Below are 14,238 nucleotides of genomic sequence, written 5' to 3' on the forward strand. Positions count from 1 at the left end.
AGCTCATTTGGAAAATATTATTAATTACTATATATTATTATTAGGTAGTATAAGTGCACTTACAGAGTAGGAATTTTAGCATTATATGTGTATCACTATATAAAGAAAAGACCTAGTTCTTTTTATAATTTTATAATTAGTATATGATTTATTATGATTTTAAAACATACGTTTCATTATATAACTTTTATTTGATAGAATAAATTACATTTGTAACATTAAATACGAGTACTATGCGATGACTACAGATCGATATATTTCCAAAGAAAACTGCAGCTCTAATGATTGTAGTGCATATTTGTAGTACTAATATTAGGATATATCTATCCCACTCTTAAGCGATTGCTTAAAGATTCCTTAATCCTGCTAACTGACATATACCAGCAGGACAGTTGAACAGCCAAGTAGCCTAATCTTAATTTAGAAACATTTTTTCATTACAAAAATTTATTTTGGAACTGCTAAAATTTTTTCCAGTGTTACCTAATCAGAAATGCAAACTAAATAGCCATATAAGGTCAAGTAATAGAAAAAAATCATTGTTTCAGTCCTGATATTCAGTAATTTGTTTTGTAAAACCAGAGAATTTTTTTTTTAAGTGATAATTAGAAATGCAAAATAACCTTATCATCATTTCAGCCATTATTCGTCTACTGCTGGACATAAGCCTCCCTTATAAGGTGCCATAAATAACCTTATAGAGCCTACCTATTAAAAAAAACTATTTTTCACTTTAATTTTTAGGGTCAGAATTTTAAAACTTCAATTTTTCTTGATAAGTTCTAAAATTCTGACAGGTAGTAAAATGAAGAAAAATCAAGAAATGCAACGTAACCTTATAGTGGTACATATTTCAAAATAATTATTACAGTTCTGATTTTAAGCGCTTTTGATTTTGGAATAATAGTCTTATTTTTTTTTTTCTGTTCCAATGAAGAAGTTTAGTATTTGTAAGTAAAAATAGTATCTACTTTATTAACATTTGTACAACTCATAAATATTTAGTAAAGAAACGTTTTACAGGACAAAGTGGTCCAACCAATTCTTGAATCATAAAAATCATTTCACAATAATTAATTACCATCAGAATAGCCGGTTGTTATTACGGGCAGAAATTAACAAACTCTTAATTGGAACTTTTTAATTTCTGCATTTTATATCATTCAACAATTACTAACTTTTGCCTGCGACTCTGTCCGCATAATGTAATGTAACGAGATAAAACGCATTCTCCTGCATGCCATGTCGTATATGTATACCAAATTACACAGTAATTGGTTAAGCCATTAAGGCGCCAAGAGCTAGTAAACAAACTTACTTTTACATTTATAATACTAATAAGGATATATGGATACGAGACATATCCACAACATTTCGCATGGACTATTATAATCTTCCATTAACATATTAAATCTTGCAACAGGTAAGCTTTGAAAACATTACAAATATATTTAAAAATATAAAATAAATATATATTATATAAATATTCATTCTTCTTCTTCATTCTGTACCCAGTAAATTCACGCTATATGGGATATAGTGTGAATTCAAACCGAAACACAGCCATGCAAACACAACTGCTTCACGGTTGAAACACGAATAGGACAGAGGTACCCAAGCAATCGACTTTTGTACAAATTCTCCCTCTGGTCTACTTATTCTAGTATTACAAGAGGAATATGGTATAGAAAAGATTTTCTATAATTTTTGAAAATGTTTTACTAACCCTGCAATTAAAAATACTAATTTCTTTCAGATTTTTATATTTCCTTTTTTATATAAATTCGTTACTTTCTCAATTATTAGTAAAAAATAAATAAAAAAAAGTAAAGGTGAATTACCTTGACAATTCTGTTTACATTTTTAAGGACTACATTTTTACAATGCTTACGAAATTTATTAATGCAATATAAGTAATTATTGAATAAAAAGTAACGCAATTTTAAATTTATTAATACAAATTTGCATACACAATGTAACTACATATTTAATGGATCTAAATTTATGCCTAAATAATGAATTAAATGTTTATATTTTCGCAAACTTCCAAGGTTTATTACCATCTAGCGATCGTCTACAACTATTTCCGTACAGAAAAATTTGCATAATAAATCCGGTCAACAGGTTAATTAAATTACAAAATTGCATATTGAAGCTTTATTTTGCTGACAATTTATTAATTTACATAAATAAATTAATATCAATCAATCAATCAATCATCTTTATTCATATACATCTGTTACAGATACTTATGATACGTCAATCTATAATTATAATAATTACTATAGAAAATAATATTGATTTAAGAAAAAATGCAATAATTACATTTACAATACAATTCACATTAATACAAAATTCAAATCCATGCAGTTTTGTCATTTAAATAGTCATTTAATTTATAATATGCTTTTGTACAGAGAGTCCTTTTTATATATGTCTTAAATTTTCTTTCATTTAATTGTAAAACGTCATCTGGAAGTTTATTATAAAAACGTATACAGTTCCCCATGAAAGATGTACTGACTTTTCTAAGGCGATAACAAGGAACATTCAATTTGTTTTTATTTCTTGTATTGAAATTATGTATGTCACTGTTATTTTTAAAAAGATTTATATTTTTACGTACATACATAATGTTTTCGTATATATATTGCGAGCAATGCAACTTATAATCAACTACTATGCCAAGAAAAGTGGTTTTATCTACAAAGTCTAAATCCTGGTGGTCTAATCTAATAGCGGTATTCACTTGCTTAGTATTGGATATGGAAAATCTGATACATTTAGTTTTTTTTGAATTAAGTACTAGATTATTTGACGTAAACCATATCAAAACCTTAGACAAAGCAACATTTACATGGTCAAGGTTATGTGTATTTCTATTCACTTTAAACATTAGTGAAGTGTCATCAGCAAATAATACAATATCAGACAAATCTTGAACATGATACGGTAAGTCATTCATGTATACAAGAAAAAGAAAAGGACCCAAAATAGATCCCTGAGGCACACCCATTTCAATATAAGATCCACTAGAATTGACACCGTTTACTTCTACTATTTGAATTCTTGAATTTAAGTAAGATTTTAAGAGATCTAAAGACTTATTTCTAACTCCATAATGTTCAAGCTTCATTAATAAAGTTTTATGATCGACGCAATCGAATGCCTTAGAAAGATCACAAAATACACCAATTACATCTTGTGAATTCTCCCATGCACTGAAAATGCATTGCATTAAATTAATGCCGGCATCAACAGTGCATCGTCCTTTGTAAATCCATATTGTTGCTTGTGGAGTAAGTCACGTAAATTGAAATGGTCTAACATTTGTAGAAGAATTAATTTTTCGAAAATCTTACTAAATACTGGTAGAATTGAGATTGGCCTAAAGTTAGTAAGGTTTTCCTTATCACCAGACTTAAATAACGGCATTATTTTACTAACTTTCATTAGATCTGGAAACACTCCTTGATCAATACTCTTGTTAAATATTATAGCCAGATGAGGAGCAATTTCATTTATTACAGATTTCATTACCTTTACTGACATACCCCAAATATCTTCCGTATTTTTCAAATTGAGAGAGTTAAAGGCTTTTATTATACAAGAAGAATTTATGTAATGAAACCTAAAATCATAGATACAGGAACTCACAGTGTTTTTTAATAATTGTTTAGCTAAATCAGGTGACGAATTTAATGATTTTGTTGCTTTTAAAGGTATTGTTGAGAAAAAATTTTCGAAAACTTGAGCAACTTGATCATTTTTATCAACGATACCATTTTCAGTTTTCAGCCTATATTTTAACTGACGAGACTTTTTGTTACCTATTTCCGTGTTTATTATGTTCCACGTAGTCTTTATTTTGTCTTTAGATGTTGTAATTTTACGTTTTAAGTGAAGGATCTTAGCAGCGTTACACACTCTTTTAAATATTTTTGAGTAATTTTTCACATATTCAACAAAAATAGGTTCTTGCAAATAGCTCTTGATATCATACAGTTGATACATATTGTCTCTACTTTTTCTAATACCAAACGTAGACCATTCACTAAATTTTGAATTCTTAATCTTTGACTTCTTAATTGGAAAATTATTATCAAAATGCGATTTTACTATATTGAAAAATCGGTCATATAATGTACTAGGATTTATATTATTATCATCATACTTTAAAAAAGGTAGGCTTTCCTTTAATCTATCCCTGAATTTCTGCAATTTATATGCTGTTGTTGGTCTATAGAGTTTATAGGTATCTTCCGTAATTTCATTACATGTAAATGTCACACTTTGTCCGCAATGGTCCGAAGGTAAAGTATTTATAATAGATTTATTTAAAATATTAAAATTACAATATATATTGTCAATACATGTTGCTGTATTACATGTAATTCGCGTCGGTTCTAAGAAGACATGAACTAGACCAAAACTTTTAAACAAACTATTGATTTTTGTCTTCATAGGACTATCAATCAGAAGGTCTACGTTAAAGTCCCCGCATACTAATATAGATTTATTACTTTTAAATGCCAATTTCAGTACATCCTCCATGATGGACTCAAATTTGACGTAGTCTGAGTTTGGGGGTCTATATACACATATAATTATATATTTATCCAACTCTGTACATGAGATTTCAACAACACATTCCTTAGAAAGTGCTACTATATCTTTACGCTCTTTAACTTTAATATTTCTATTTACAAAAATAATAGACCCTCCTCTTATAGAGTTTTGTCTGTTGAATACACTCTGGATTTTATAATTCGGTATGTGAATTGACATGTTTGTCATTTTTAGCCAATGTTCAGTGAGGCATAGAATGTCAATATTAAATTCATTTAAAAATAATTCTATTAGTAATTCTTTGCCAAGAAAGCCTTGAATATTTTGATGAACTAGTTTAAGATGTTTTGGCTTTCTCTTTGTCAGTAAACTAAGTTTAAATAATCATTAGTATAATTACTAAATCCTATACAATTTTTATGTTTAACTGTTATACTATTTATAACAGGACTATGTAATATATTATAAGCTAACAATGTAGCTAACTGTCGTTTGTAAAATTGTGAGAGGTACAATGTACCTTCAGTCAATTTAAAATTATTTACAAATTTATTTGTATCAAAACAATGAATATTTTCAACAAAACAGCTCATGTTATACATTAAAGTATTAAGTCTATAAATTTGTTGGTTCTGATTTCGAGCCAATGAAACCGAATAAGGAAAAGTACATATAATAAATTTTTTTATAGTCATATTTGAGACAGATTTAAGAAGATATCTCAAGTCCTTCTGAGAAACACCTATACTATTTCCTATCAAAAATACAATAGTAGTGTGTTTATTGTAATTGTTTTGATTACATAACATTTGTTTTACAATATAATTAAATGGGGCATCGGGTATACAATTATTTACGATTTGTTCTGACATACAATTATTCATAATTAATCCTAAGTTAATTCCTATTCTATCTGAGTACAATACAGTATTACTATTATGTATCTGTCGTCGGGTAAAGTCGTCAGATGATAAATTTGACTGTGTGTGAGTAGCAATTGGTACCATAGGTAAAGAAAGACTATTGGGTTTTGTGGTGCTGCTTGGTTCTTCTTCCACCACTTGTTCCAATATACCACTTGGTTCTCTTGAATTGATTTCAATCAATTCCTTGACCACCACATTATGTTTGTATATTTGAATTTGGGCACTTGTGTATTTGTCACTAATAGACTGCAATGAAGATTCCAACTCCTTTATATGCAGCAATAATTTAGTAGTGTTTGTATCAAACTGTAATTTGTTACTCCAGAATTGATTTTCATAATATTTCAAGTAGTTATCGAATTTTTCCTCAGTTTCTATATCTGTTTTTAAAACACAGTTTTTATATTTTGTCAAATATTTATTACATTTCTTAATTTGTTTACTTATTTTCATATATTTTCTACTTTTTTTTTCTCTGTTAATAAGATATTTCGGTTTTTTCTTCGAAAATATAGATTTTCTAGTCTTGGAAGTATTTTTGCTACTGTAAAGTGGGTTATCGCATAAGCTGTGGTCCATTAATTCGGCATATAACGTCATAGTTTTTTCAGTTTCTTGGTCACACATTCTACTATTTAATGTATTTATTTCATTATAAGCTTCGGCAAGTTGGCATTCCAACTCATGGATACGGTTTAACGCACTATCGTGAGCATGTCGACACTGGTCAAATGAATCGATAATAGCCTGCAGTTCGTCGCATTTACTTATCGTACTTTGATGTTGGTTGTCCAATTCCACCAATTTTTGTTTTAATATAGTATTTTTCTTTAAAATATTTGTGATTTCCACTTCCCCTTCATCTCGCTCCTGTATTAGCTTTTCACATAGCTCTTTCTTTTCTTTTAACTCAAGTACGGCCTTTTTTAATTTGAGTTCCAAGTCCTTACTGCGAGTTACCATTTTATTCGAAATAAAAAAAAACAACCAAATATAAAAATAAAAATGTTAAAAATATAGGTTTATACATACATATACACATACATATACATACATATATATATATAAACATACACACACACACACATACACATACATATACATACACACATAAATCTATTATAGGTACTGGTGAGTTTTTCTTGTCTGCTAAATTCTAATTTTAGTATCTCTAGGCTTTAATTGTGATATAGGTTTCACGTTATTAAATAAGCTTTAACTTAATTTACGAATAAAATAACAGCGCGTGTATTGTTTACACGGCGATTCATTCATGAGAAATAATTGAACAATCACATCAAAAAAAGTAATTATTATCATACAAAGGTTATATATATGAGTTAAATAATAATATTAATTTTCTTTTTAATGAAATATGTATAGAAAAAAAAAAAAAAAAAGTTAGTTGATAGTCAAAACTTATGATTTGAGTCAGATTTGAAGCATCGACCATCGGTATAAAGAAAGTTCAATGACGCCACGACACCAATTCAGTTGTGAAGTTGTCGGTGAAATATTCAATTACAATCTTCGCTATTTGACAGTTTATTTTCTTGAAATTTTCAGTTACTGAAGGTGATTGAAACAATTAATTATACACTTTAACCATCAACCGTCACTTGCACTTTTTATTAATACTCGTATATACAAAATATTTATTCACAATTCTCTACAATAACACTTGTATTGTTGATTGTAAGTATATATTCATTACATTGTAACTTACTTATTATTATTTATTTATACTTATGTGGTTTAGAATTGTTACGTTATCTTTAAAACGACCAGAATGAACTCAATTTTAACTTTAAGTTTTCTTCAATTTGGATGAACGGTTTTTATCACAAACACGAACACAGGAAATTTAAGTACTAATACACAGTTTAATCGCGTATAATTTAGGTAAATACAGAATTTTCTATTTTTAAGAATAAAAAATACACGAGATCAATGTTTATCTGTCAGGTGGCGCCACCGTTTTCGTCAATCGCCAGACTATCAATAATTTTTGTTAAAAATTGTACCCCCTGACATTGATGCTCCGTTCCACTTTGGATTTGCTGGAAGAGAACTCTTTTAGAGTTAAACTAGTCTTTGAACATTACTCTGTCATATTTTTATGTATTATCAGTGTATACAATAAAGTATTAATAAATAAAATAAATAACTTTTTTTTTCATATTTATCGAAGTCAATTACCACTTTCCGCCAGATATCATTTTAAGTAATGTAAAAAAGTTCTCTTTTTTTTTATTTTCCTTATACCTTTTTATTTATAATAGTTTCGTATTTTTTGTGCAGAGAAAAATGTTATATAATACGACGTACTAATAACTAGCATATATTTTATTCCACAAATATATAAAAGAACGTTAACTATCACGGAAGTTATCAATAGATTGAAGCACCGTAACATATTGACTGAAAGTCTGTAGGTACCTCGTTTTTAGTTCGCATTTAAAAAAACCGGACAATGGTAAATAAACTTACGTGGAAAGGATTCCGTACAATAATTATCTACGTTCAATAAGTTGTTTTAAATTTGACCCAAATTTGTGTTAATTGGGTATATATGTATGTAGTTCTACATTACAATTGCAAATAAAATTCTTACAATAAGCCCTTTGATACATCATACTATGTAGTACGCAAACCTTCTTTTTTATTTTTCTAATTTAACCCAAAAATTAGCCTCCATATTAAAAATTCATTTCTTTGTCTCACACGTCCGACTTTGGGTCACCGACTTATAAATGTATACCAAACTTCAACTCACGTACCAAGTTTCAGAGCAAATTGGCGGTGATAGATAGACAGGCAGACAGACAAGGGGTGATTCTATTAGGGTTTCGTTTTAACCATTTGAAGTGTGGAACTCTAAAAAGTATGTGAATTTCACAAGTCGTAACATTCCTATATTACTGCAGTAATACCGTCTAATTAATTACATAACAATTATAATTTTAATAACAAGCGCCCGTATTACATTAATTTCGGAGCGAGAAATTATTTATATATATATATATATATATATATATATATATATATATATATATATATATATATATATATATATATATATATATATTGGATGCTTCTTTTTCATTGTATTTCCTAAAAAAACAAATTAAATGTAACTCCGCACTAATTACGACGAGTTTGTTTTACATGTTTTTCTGCGCACCATAATATTTGGAAAATTAATATTACGAGTATCTAAGTAAAGCTGATTTTATTTATTGCATGTTTGTTTGTTTGTAATGGAGAAACTAAAAACTACGTAACCGATTTTAAAAATTCTTTCACTTATAGTAAGATACATTATCATACTATAACATCTACATATTTTTATTATTTTTTATCGACCGAAGTCGAATTGGAGCGCTAGTTTTATTATAAAACTATTTTTATCGTCTACACAAGAAAATACACGCAAAAAAGTATTCAATACAGAAATTTCTGATGAAATTAGAACAAAATATAGAAAAAAATACATCTAACCAGCACCAATCTCAAATAATTGAGCAAGGTCAAATACGTATAGACATTCTAAGAAATAGTAAAATACATAACGTCGACCCAGTTCATAATAAATACGAAATTTAAAACGGATATTTACATGTTTTTAAATAAATGTATCAATATTTATTTAAAACCAAAAATGTAGTTTGTTTAATGTACAAGAATGCAACGTAAATCTATCTTTGGACACTGCAAAGAGTGATACAAATTGTAATTATTTTGTTAAAGATAGATTTTAAACAAACATCTAGTTAATGTTTCTAACTTTATAGATAACAGTCGCTTTCTATTATTATTTCGTTTATTTAGATTTTTTTATACAACTTAAAATGGCTAACTAGCTAACGGCCACCTGATGGAAAGTGGTAACCGACGCCTATAGACGTGAACAGTACCATGTACATAACAGAGTATACTGTGTCGCGCATGATATCCTTCACTTCACTGCAGATTAATAGTGTTGTCATTTCTGAGGACTAAGGAGTTATGCCCCTGTACCCTGTAATTCCATTCCTATATAAAACCCACTATAGTTCTACTATATTATTGGTAAATCAATCTTACTGAATCAAACATAAATTTTTATTCATCCGACAAGACCATCGATATGGTAGCAGAATATTTTTTTTTATAACACGGGGTAAACGATCACTTACTAATAGTAAATGACTACCGCTGCCCATGATCACCCACAACATCAGAAGCATTGCAGATGTGCTGCTGGCATTTTAGAAAAGAATATGCACTTTTCTTGAAAGTTATAATGTCGTCATTTCGGAAATACTGTTGCTAGTTAGGATATTAGTATTATCTATTAAAACACTCAATTTACCGCAGCAGACTCGTTCAGTGCCATTGTTCACAAATTCAAATACGTTCGGCGAAATATGCGAAATTCCAATTCAATTAATTCAAGTATGAAACTTACACGGTTTAATGAACTTATCTGTCCAACTCTGTGGGCATTTATTATAATTTATTGCTGAACAATATTGTTGCGAACTTTTCATCTGATCCCGACATAGAATGACTTACGCCTTCCTTTCCCGTGGGTATTGTAAGAGGCAGCTAAGTAAACTTAATGGCCGAGAGATAGGTAGCAGCGACTCTCTTAAAACATCACCAGAAATCTAATAGCGATTGCCAATCCGTCTGTCAAATAATAATAATAATAAACAGATTTATTTCTCTTCACTTCACAATTCATTACAGTGAAATACAATGCTTATATTAAACAAATTATAAATATAATTGTGAGAGACTGGTGCCTGAGATAGGTATAAGAATACCTGTATTACAGGTCACCAGGGCCTCACTCCGCGGGGTTACTTACTAAGACAACTACTGGCAAAATTCTCCTTATGGAGGAGGCCTATGTTCAGCAGTGGAAGAATGGCGGATAATATGATAATAATATAGTTGCGAACTGTTACACCCTAACATTGTAGGGTTAAATGCTGTTTTCACACTCTACCCACCTTAGTCAGCATTTCTACTCCTCTTGACAATCAATAGCCATTTTCAAGTCAGTCTGTCTTGAGCTTTCAAATTGAACGGTTGCCTAAGGATATACACAACTATTTGTCCCAAGTTCCTTATTTAATTAATAAACTGTCGTGAGTGTAAACAGTTCTTTTTTTTTAAAAAAAAAGCCTATTTGATGAAATCCACATGTTTAGGCTGCGGTAATTAATTGCTTAATACAAATTTAAAAAAAAAAAACTTCCTGATACTATTATGAATACAAATCTCAATGACTTAATATTGTAAGGTATCAAAAGTATAACTTATAAGTTTCGTTATAAAAATATTTACTTACTATTTAGTATTTGGGTTATAAAACTCTTGTTTTTTTTTTTTTATTTACAAAGTGTAACGTAATGATAAGTTACATCTATACAAATTAACAGAGTTATTTATAAAGTAATATGCCAAGAAATGTAATTAAAGTCAAGAAGTGTAATTTCCTGGTATGAATAAGTAGATACGATAATTTATAAAATCTTAGATATCCGGATTAAATAATAATGCTAATGGATTGATATTTTGTCCATTTATTTTCCACAGCTTACGACGACAGAGGCAACGGTTACAAAAAAATTAAGTTTATTCGAATATATATATATATATATAGTATAAATATATAGTGTAAATTCTAAATCATTGGTGTCATTTGAAGTTTTTATATACCAGTAATGTTATTTTTAAAGAAACTGGAGTTAAAAAACTTAGTATTTAATTTGGCACAATTTTTTTTTGCCATTTTTTACTTAGTTTCTTTTTCGTGGAAACTATCAAGTATTATGGATAGGACTTTCCTTAAAATGATGCTAGTGACTTCACTCTATATTTCATCTAATATTGATATTACGTCTAGTAACATCTGCCTTATTAGTTCACTTTCAAAAACAAACACCCACCACATGAATGGAAATCAGGAAAAGAAAAAATATATTACCTATATTGAATCCCTGCTAAACTAGGTGTAGATTACGTATTCTACTTCCTATAATACTAATCCGTTTCTATCTTATAATCAGTAAAATTAACCTAGTCATTATATTTGAATTATGTAGAAAACTCAAATACGAGTGTGATTAGTTGCACGGACTTATATTATTTTCAACTAACTACAAAGAATTTATCAACTTGACTGCACTGTATACTGTTAAAGATAGTTTAGTAATTAAAAAAAAAATTGTATGTGTATACTCTATGCTGACAGCTATGTTACTACTACTCTGTGTTAATATAAAATATCTAAGAATTAAACCAATGTGTTAAATTACATTTAAATTAAAAATATTGTGAAATCATAAATAATAATAATAAAACAACTGATAAAATTATAAAACATTTAATTCCACCCCTCAACATATACGAGTATATAAATATTGAACTCTACCATATATTGTGCGAGTTCTTCGCTTAGTCTAAACCAATATTGATTATGCTTTTCGCCATATAAAAGTTTTAACCAAAAGCATCTCGAATTATAATAAAAAGAAGTAATTATCATAGAACCTTAGAAGAACGGATTACGAATAGGAGTTGATTATTTATTACAAATATGAAATTTCATATCATATTTTTATAGGATTTGTAAAAAATTGCGTATTGTTTAGTTACAAACATCATCAATTTGTCAGAAATGAATACATAATTTGCTTGAATGCATGCTATTTTTAAAACTGTCTTTAATCTTCGATTGTCTATCATAAGTGTTTTATACAGCAATGCTAACATACAAGTGTATAGTAATAAATTTCGACATTACAAGCAATCATACGACTAAGTATTTATTAGAAATTTGAGCCATTACTGAAAATGTCAACAGTATGTAGGTATATCCGTTGACATTTAATACGAATTATACTTACATAGATACATTATTACCTGCTAGTTTTACCTGTGCATATTAAGTTTAAATTTTCTTAGTATAACAAATTAAATATTTTACTACTTGAAGCTTACAACAATTTTACACGAACATTCAGTTCAACCGATGAGTATATCATCAGTATATTATCATTAACTGTCCACTGCTGAACATAAGCCTCCCCCTTGGCAGGTTTTGCCAGTAGTTGCCACGCTTGGCAGGCAGATTGGCAACCGCAGTTAGGCTTAAGAGATGTTTTAAGAGCGACGCTGCTGCCCATCTCTCGCCCTCTCTTAGTCGGTTCTTACGCACCCACGGAGAAGGAAGGGGTGGTCTATTCTATGCCGGGACCACACAGCCATGGGTATATACTTGTAGTGACAATCTATTCTTGAAGACATAGTATAAATATCATATTGTAAAAAAAAATTGGGTCATCTGTTACGAATTATTATAAAATTATTTAGGATTTAATTAATTAATATAAGATTAAAATAAAATCATAATTATATTTTTTCATCTAAGTATGTCCGTAGAGCGCTATAAATAAAATTCATTAAAAACATTTGAAAATTCACCAAAGAGTGGCAATAACGAAATTATCTGTCAAATTTATCTGTAATTTTTCAATATTTTTATTTGTTTATTATTTTCAAAGACTTTTTTGCTTTTTATTATTATATTATTTCAACAATTCGGGACATCTAAATATTAAAATTTAATAATTTAAAAGAATCAGTTTAATATATTTCAGCTGTATGATCAGAGCCCTTTGCCTTACACTTTGAATAAACAAATAAAAAAAAATATTATTATAAAAAAAATGCTCACTGTATGGAGTAATAAGCAAGTATCTATTGTAAATATGTACATAACTTCGTCACAAACAATTTATGCAACACTTGCCTTGCCTTACATTAATTTAAAATTGTTTTAGAAAGTCGAGAATTAGACAGGTTTATAATATTAGCATTCATATTGACCCTGAATCGATTATAATATTCGAGAATCGAGTGTTATATGGACAGCACGTGTCTTTTATACCGTTATAACTACAAGTTTGAGTGACCCAAATAAAATTAATCGAAATGCTGTATCTACTGCTTTTGTAATGTTTCGATAATTAGTAGTAAAAGTTAATGTAAATATTTGTCAAAATAATTATATTATTATATGGTATGAGATAATATTGGGTCAGTAATACAATAATCCACTTTGAAAATAAGATAAAAATGAAAGTAAGTAATAATGTTTAGCGACTTTTAAAAGAAGGAGGTTCTGCAAATTCTAATTGTTCTTTTTAAGTTCTTCTTCAATTTTAATAATTCTTTTTGAAATTTATATGGTTCACTCTTGTGTTGATATCATGTTATTTAAGCGAAGATTAAAGTTGCTGTTTTTCTTCGTGGGACAAGAAACTGTTAAAGCAAAATCCATACTTAGCGCGACTACAGATACTGCTTAATACTACAATTCATAGAAGCGTTACGAGAATTAGCGGATTTTAAATCTAACTTCTATCTGTAATTGCATTTTGCAAACCGATAAATTAGAAAACATTATTTTAATATTTTAGTAGGTCCATAATATTTAATTACTCTTATAATAAGTCTATAATAACCACTTAATAAATACCGGTTATTACTTCATTTATACTTTATACCTACCTCACTTTTAATGGTTATCACTATTACACAAGTCAGTACCTACGATTCGTTACGTTCCGCACTTACCTACAAATTTTCGACAGATTTACAAATTGTGCAAGAAAGGGTCGTAACATTCCATTTTAATTTTAGGTGATCTAAAAAATACTTTTATTTCTTTCTCAAAATTTTCAAG

General features: G+C 28.6%; 1 protein-coding gene across 3 annotated transcripts in view; it reads right to left on the reverse strand.

Moving 5' to 3' along the window:
- Positions 1-14,238, reverse strand: part of LOC113512899 (UDP-glucosyltransferase 2) — a 61,266-nt gene that overhangs the window by 39,682 nt on the left and 7,346 nt on the right. The window lies entirely within an intron of this gene.

This window comes from Galleria mellonella, unplaced genomic scaffold, assembly GCF_026898425.1.
Source record: "Galleria mellonella isolate WM207_F2 unplaced genomic scaffold, CSIRO_AGI_GalMel_v1 utg113, whole genome shotgun sequence".
Classification (NCBI taxonomy): Eukaryota; Metazoa; Arthropoda; class Insecta; order Lepidoptera; family Pyralidae; genus Galleria; species Galleria mellonella.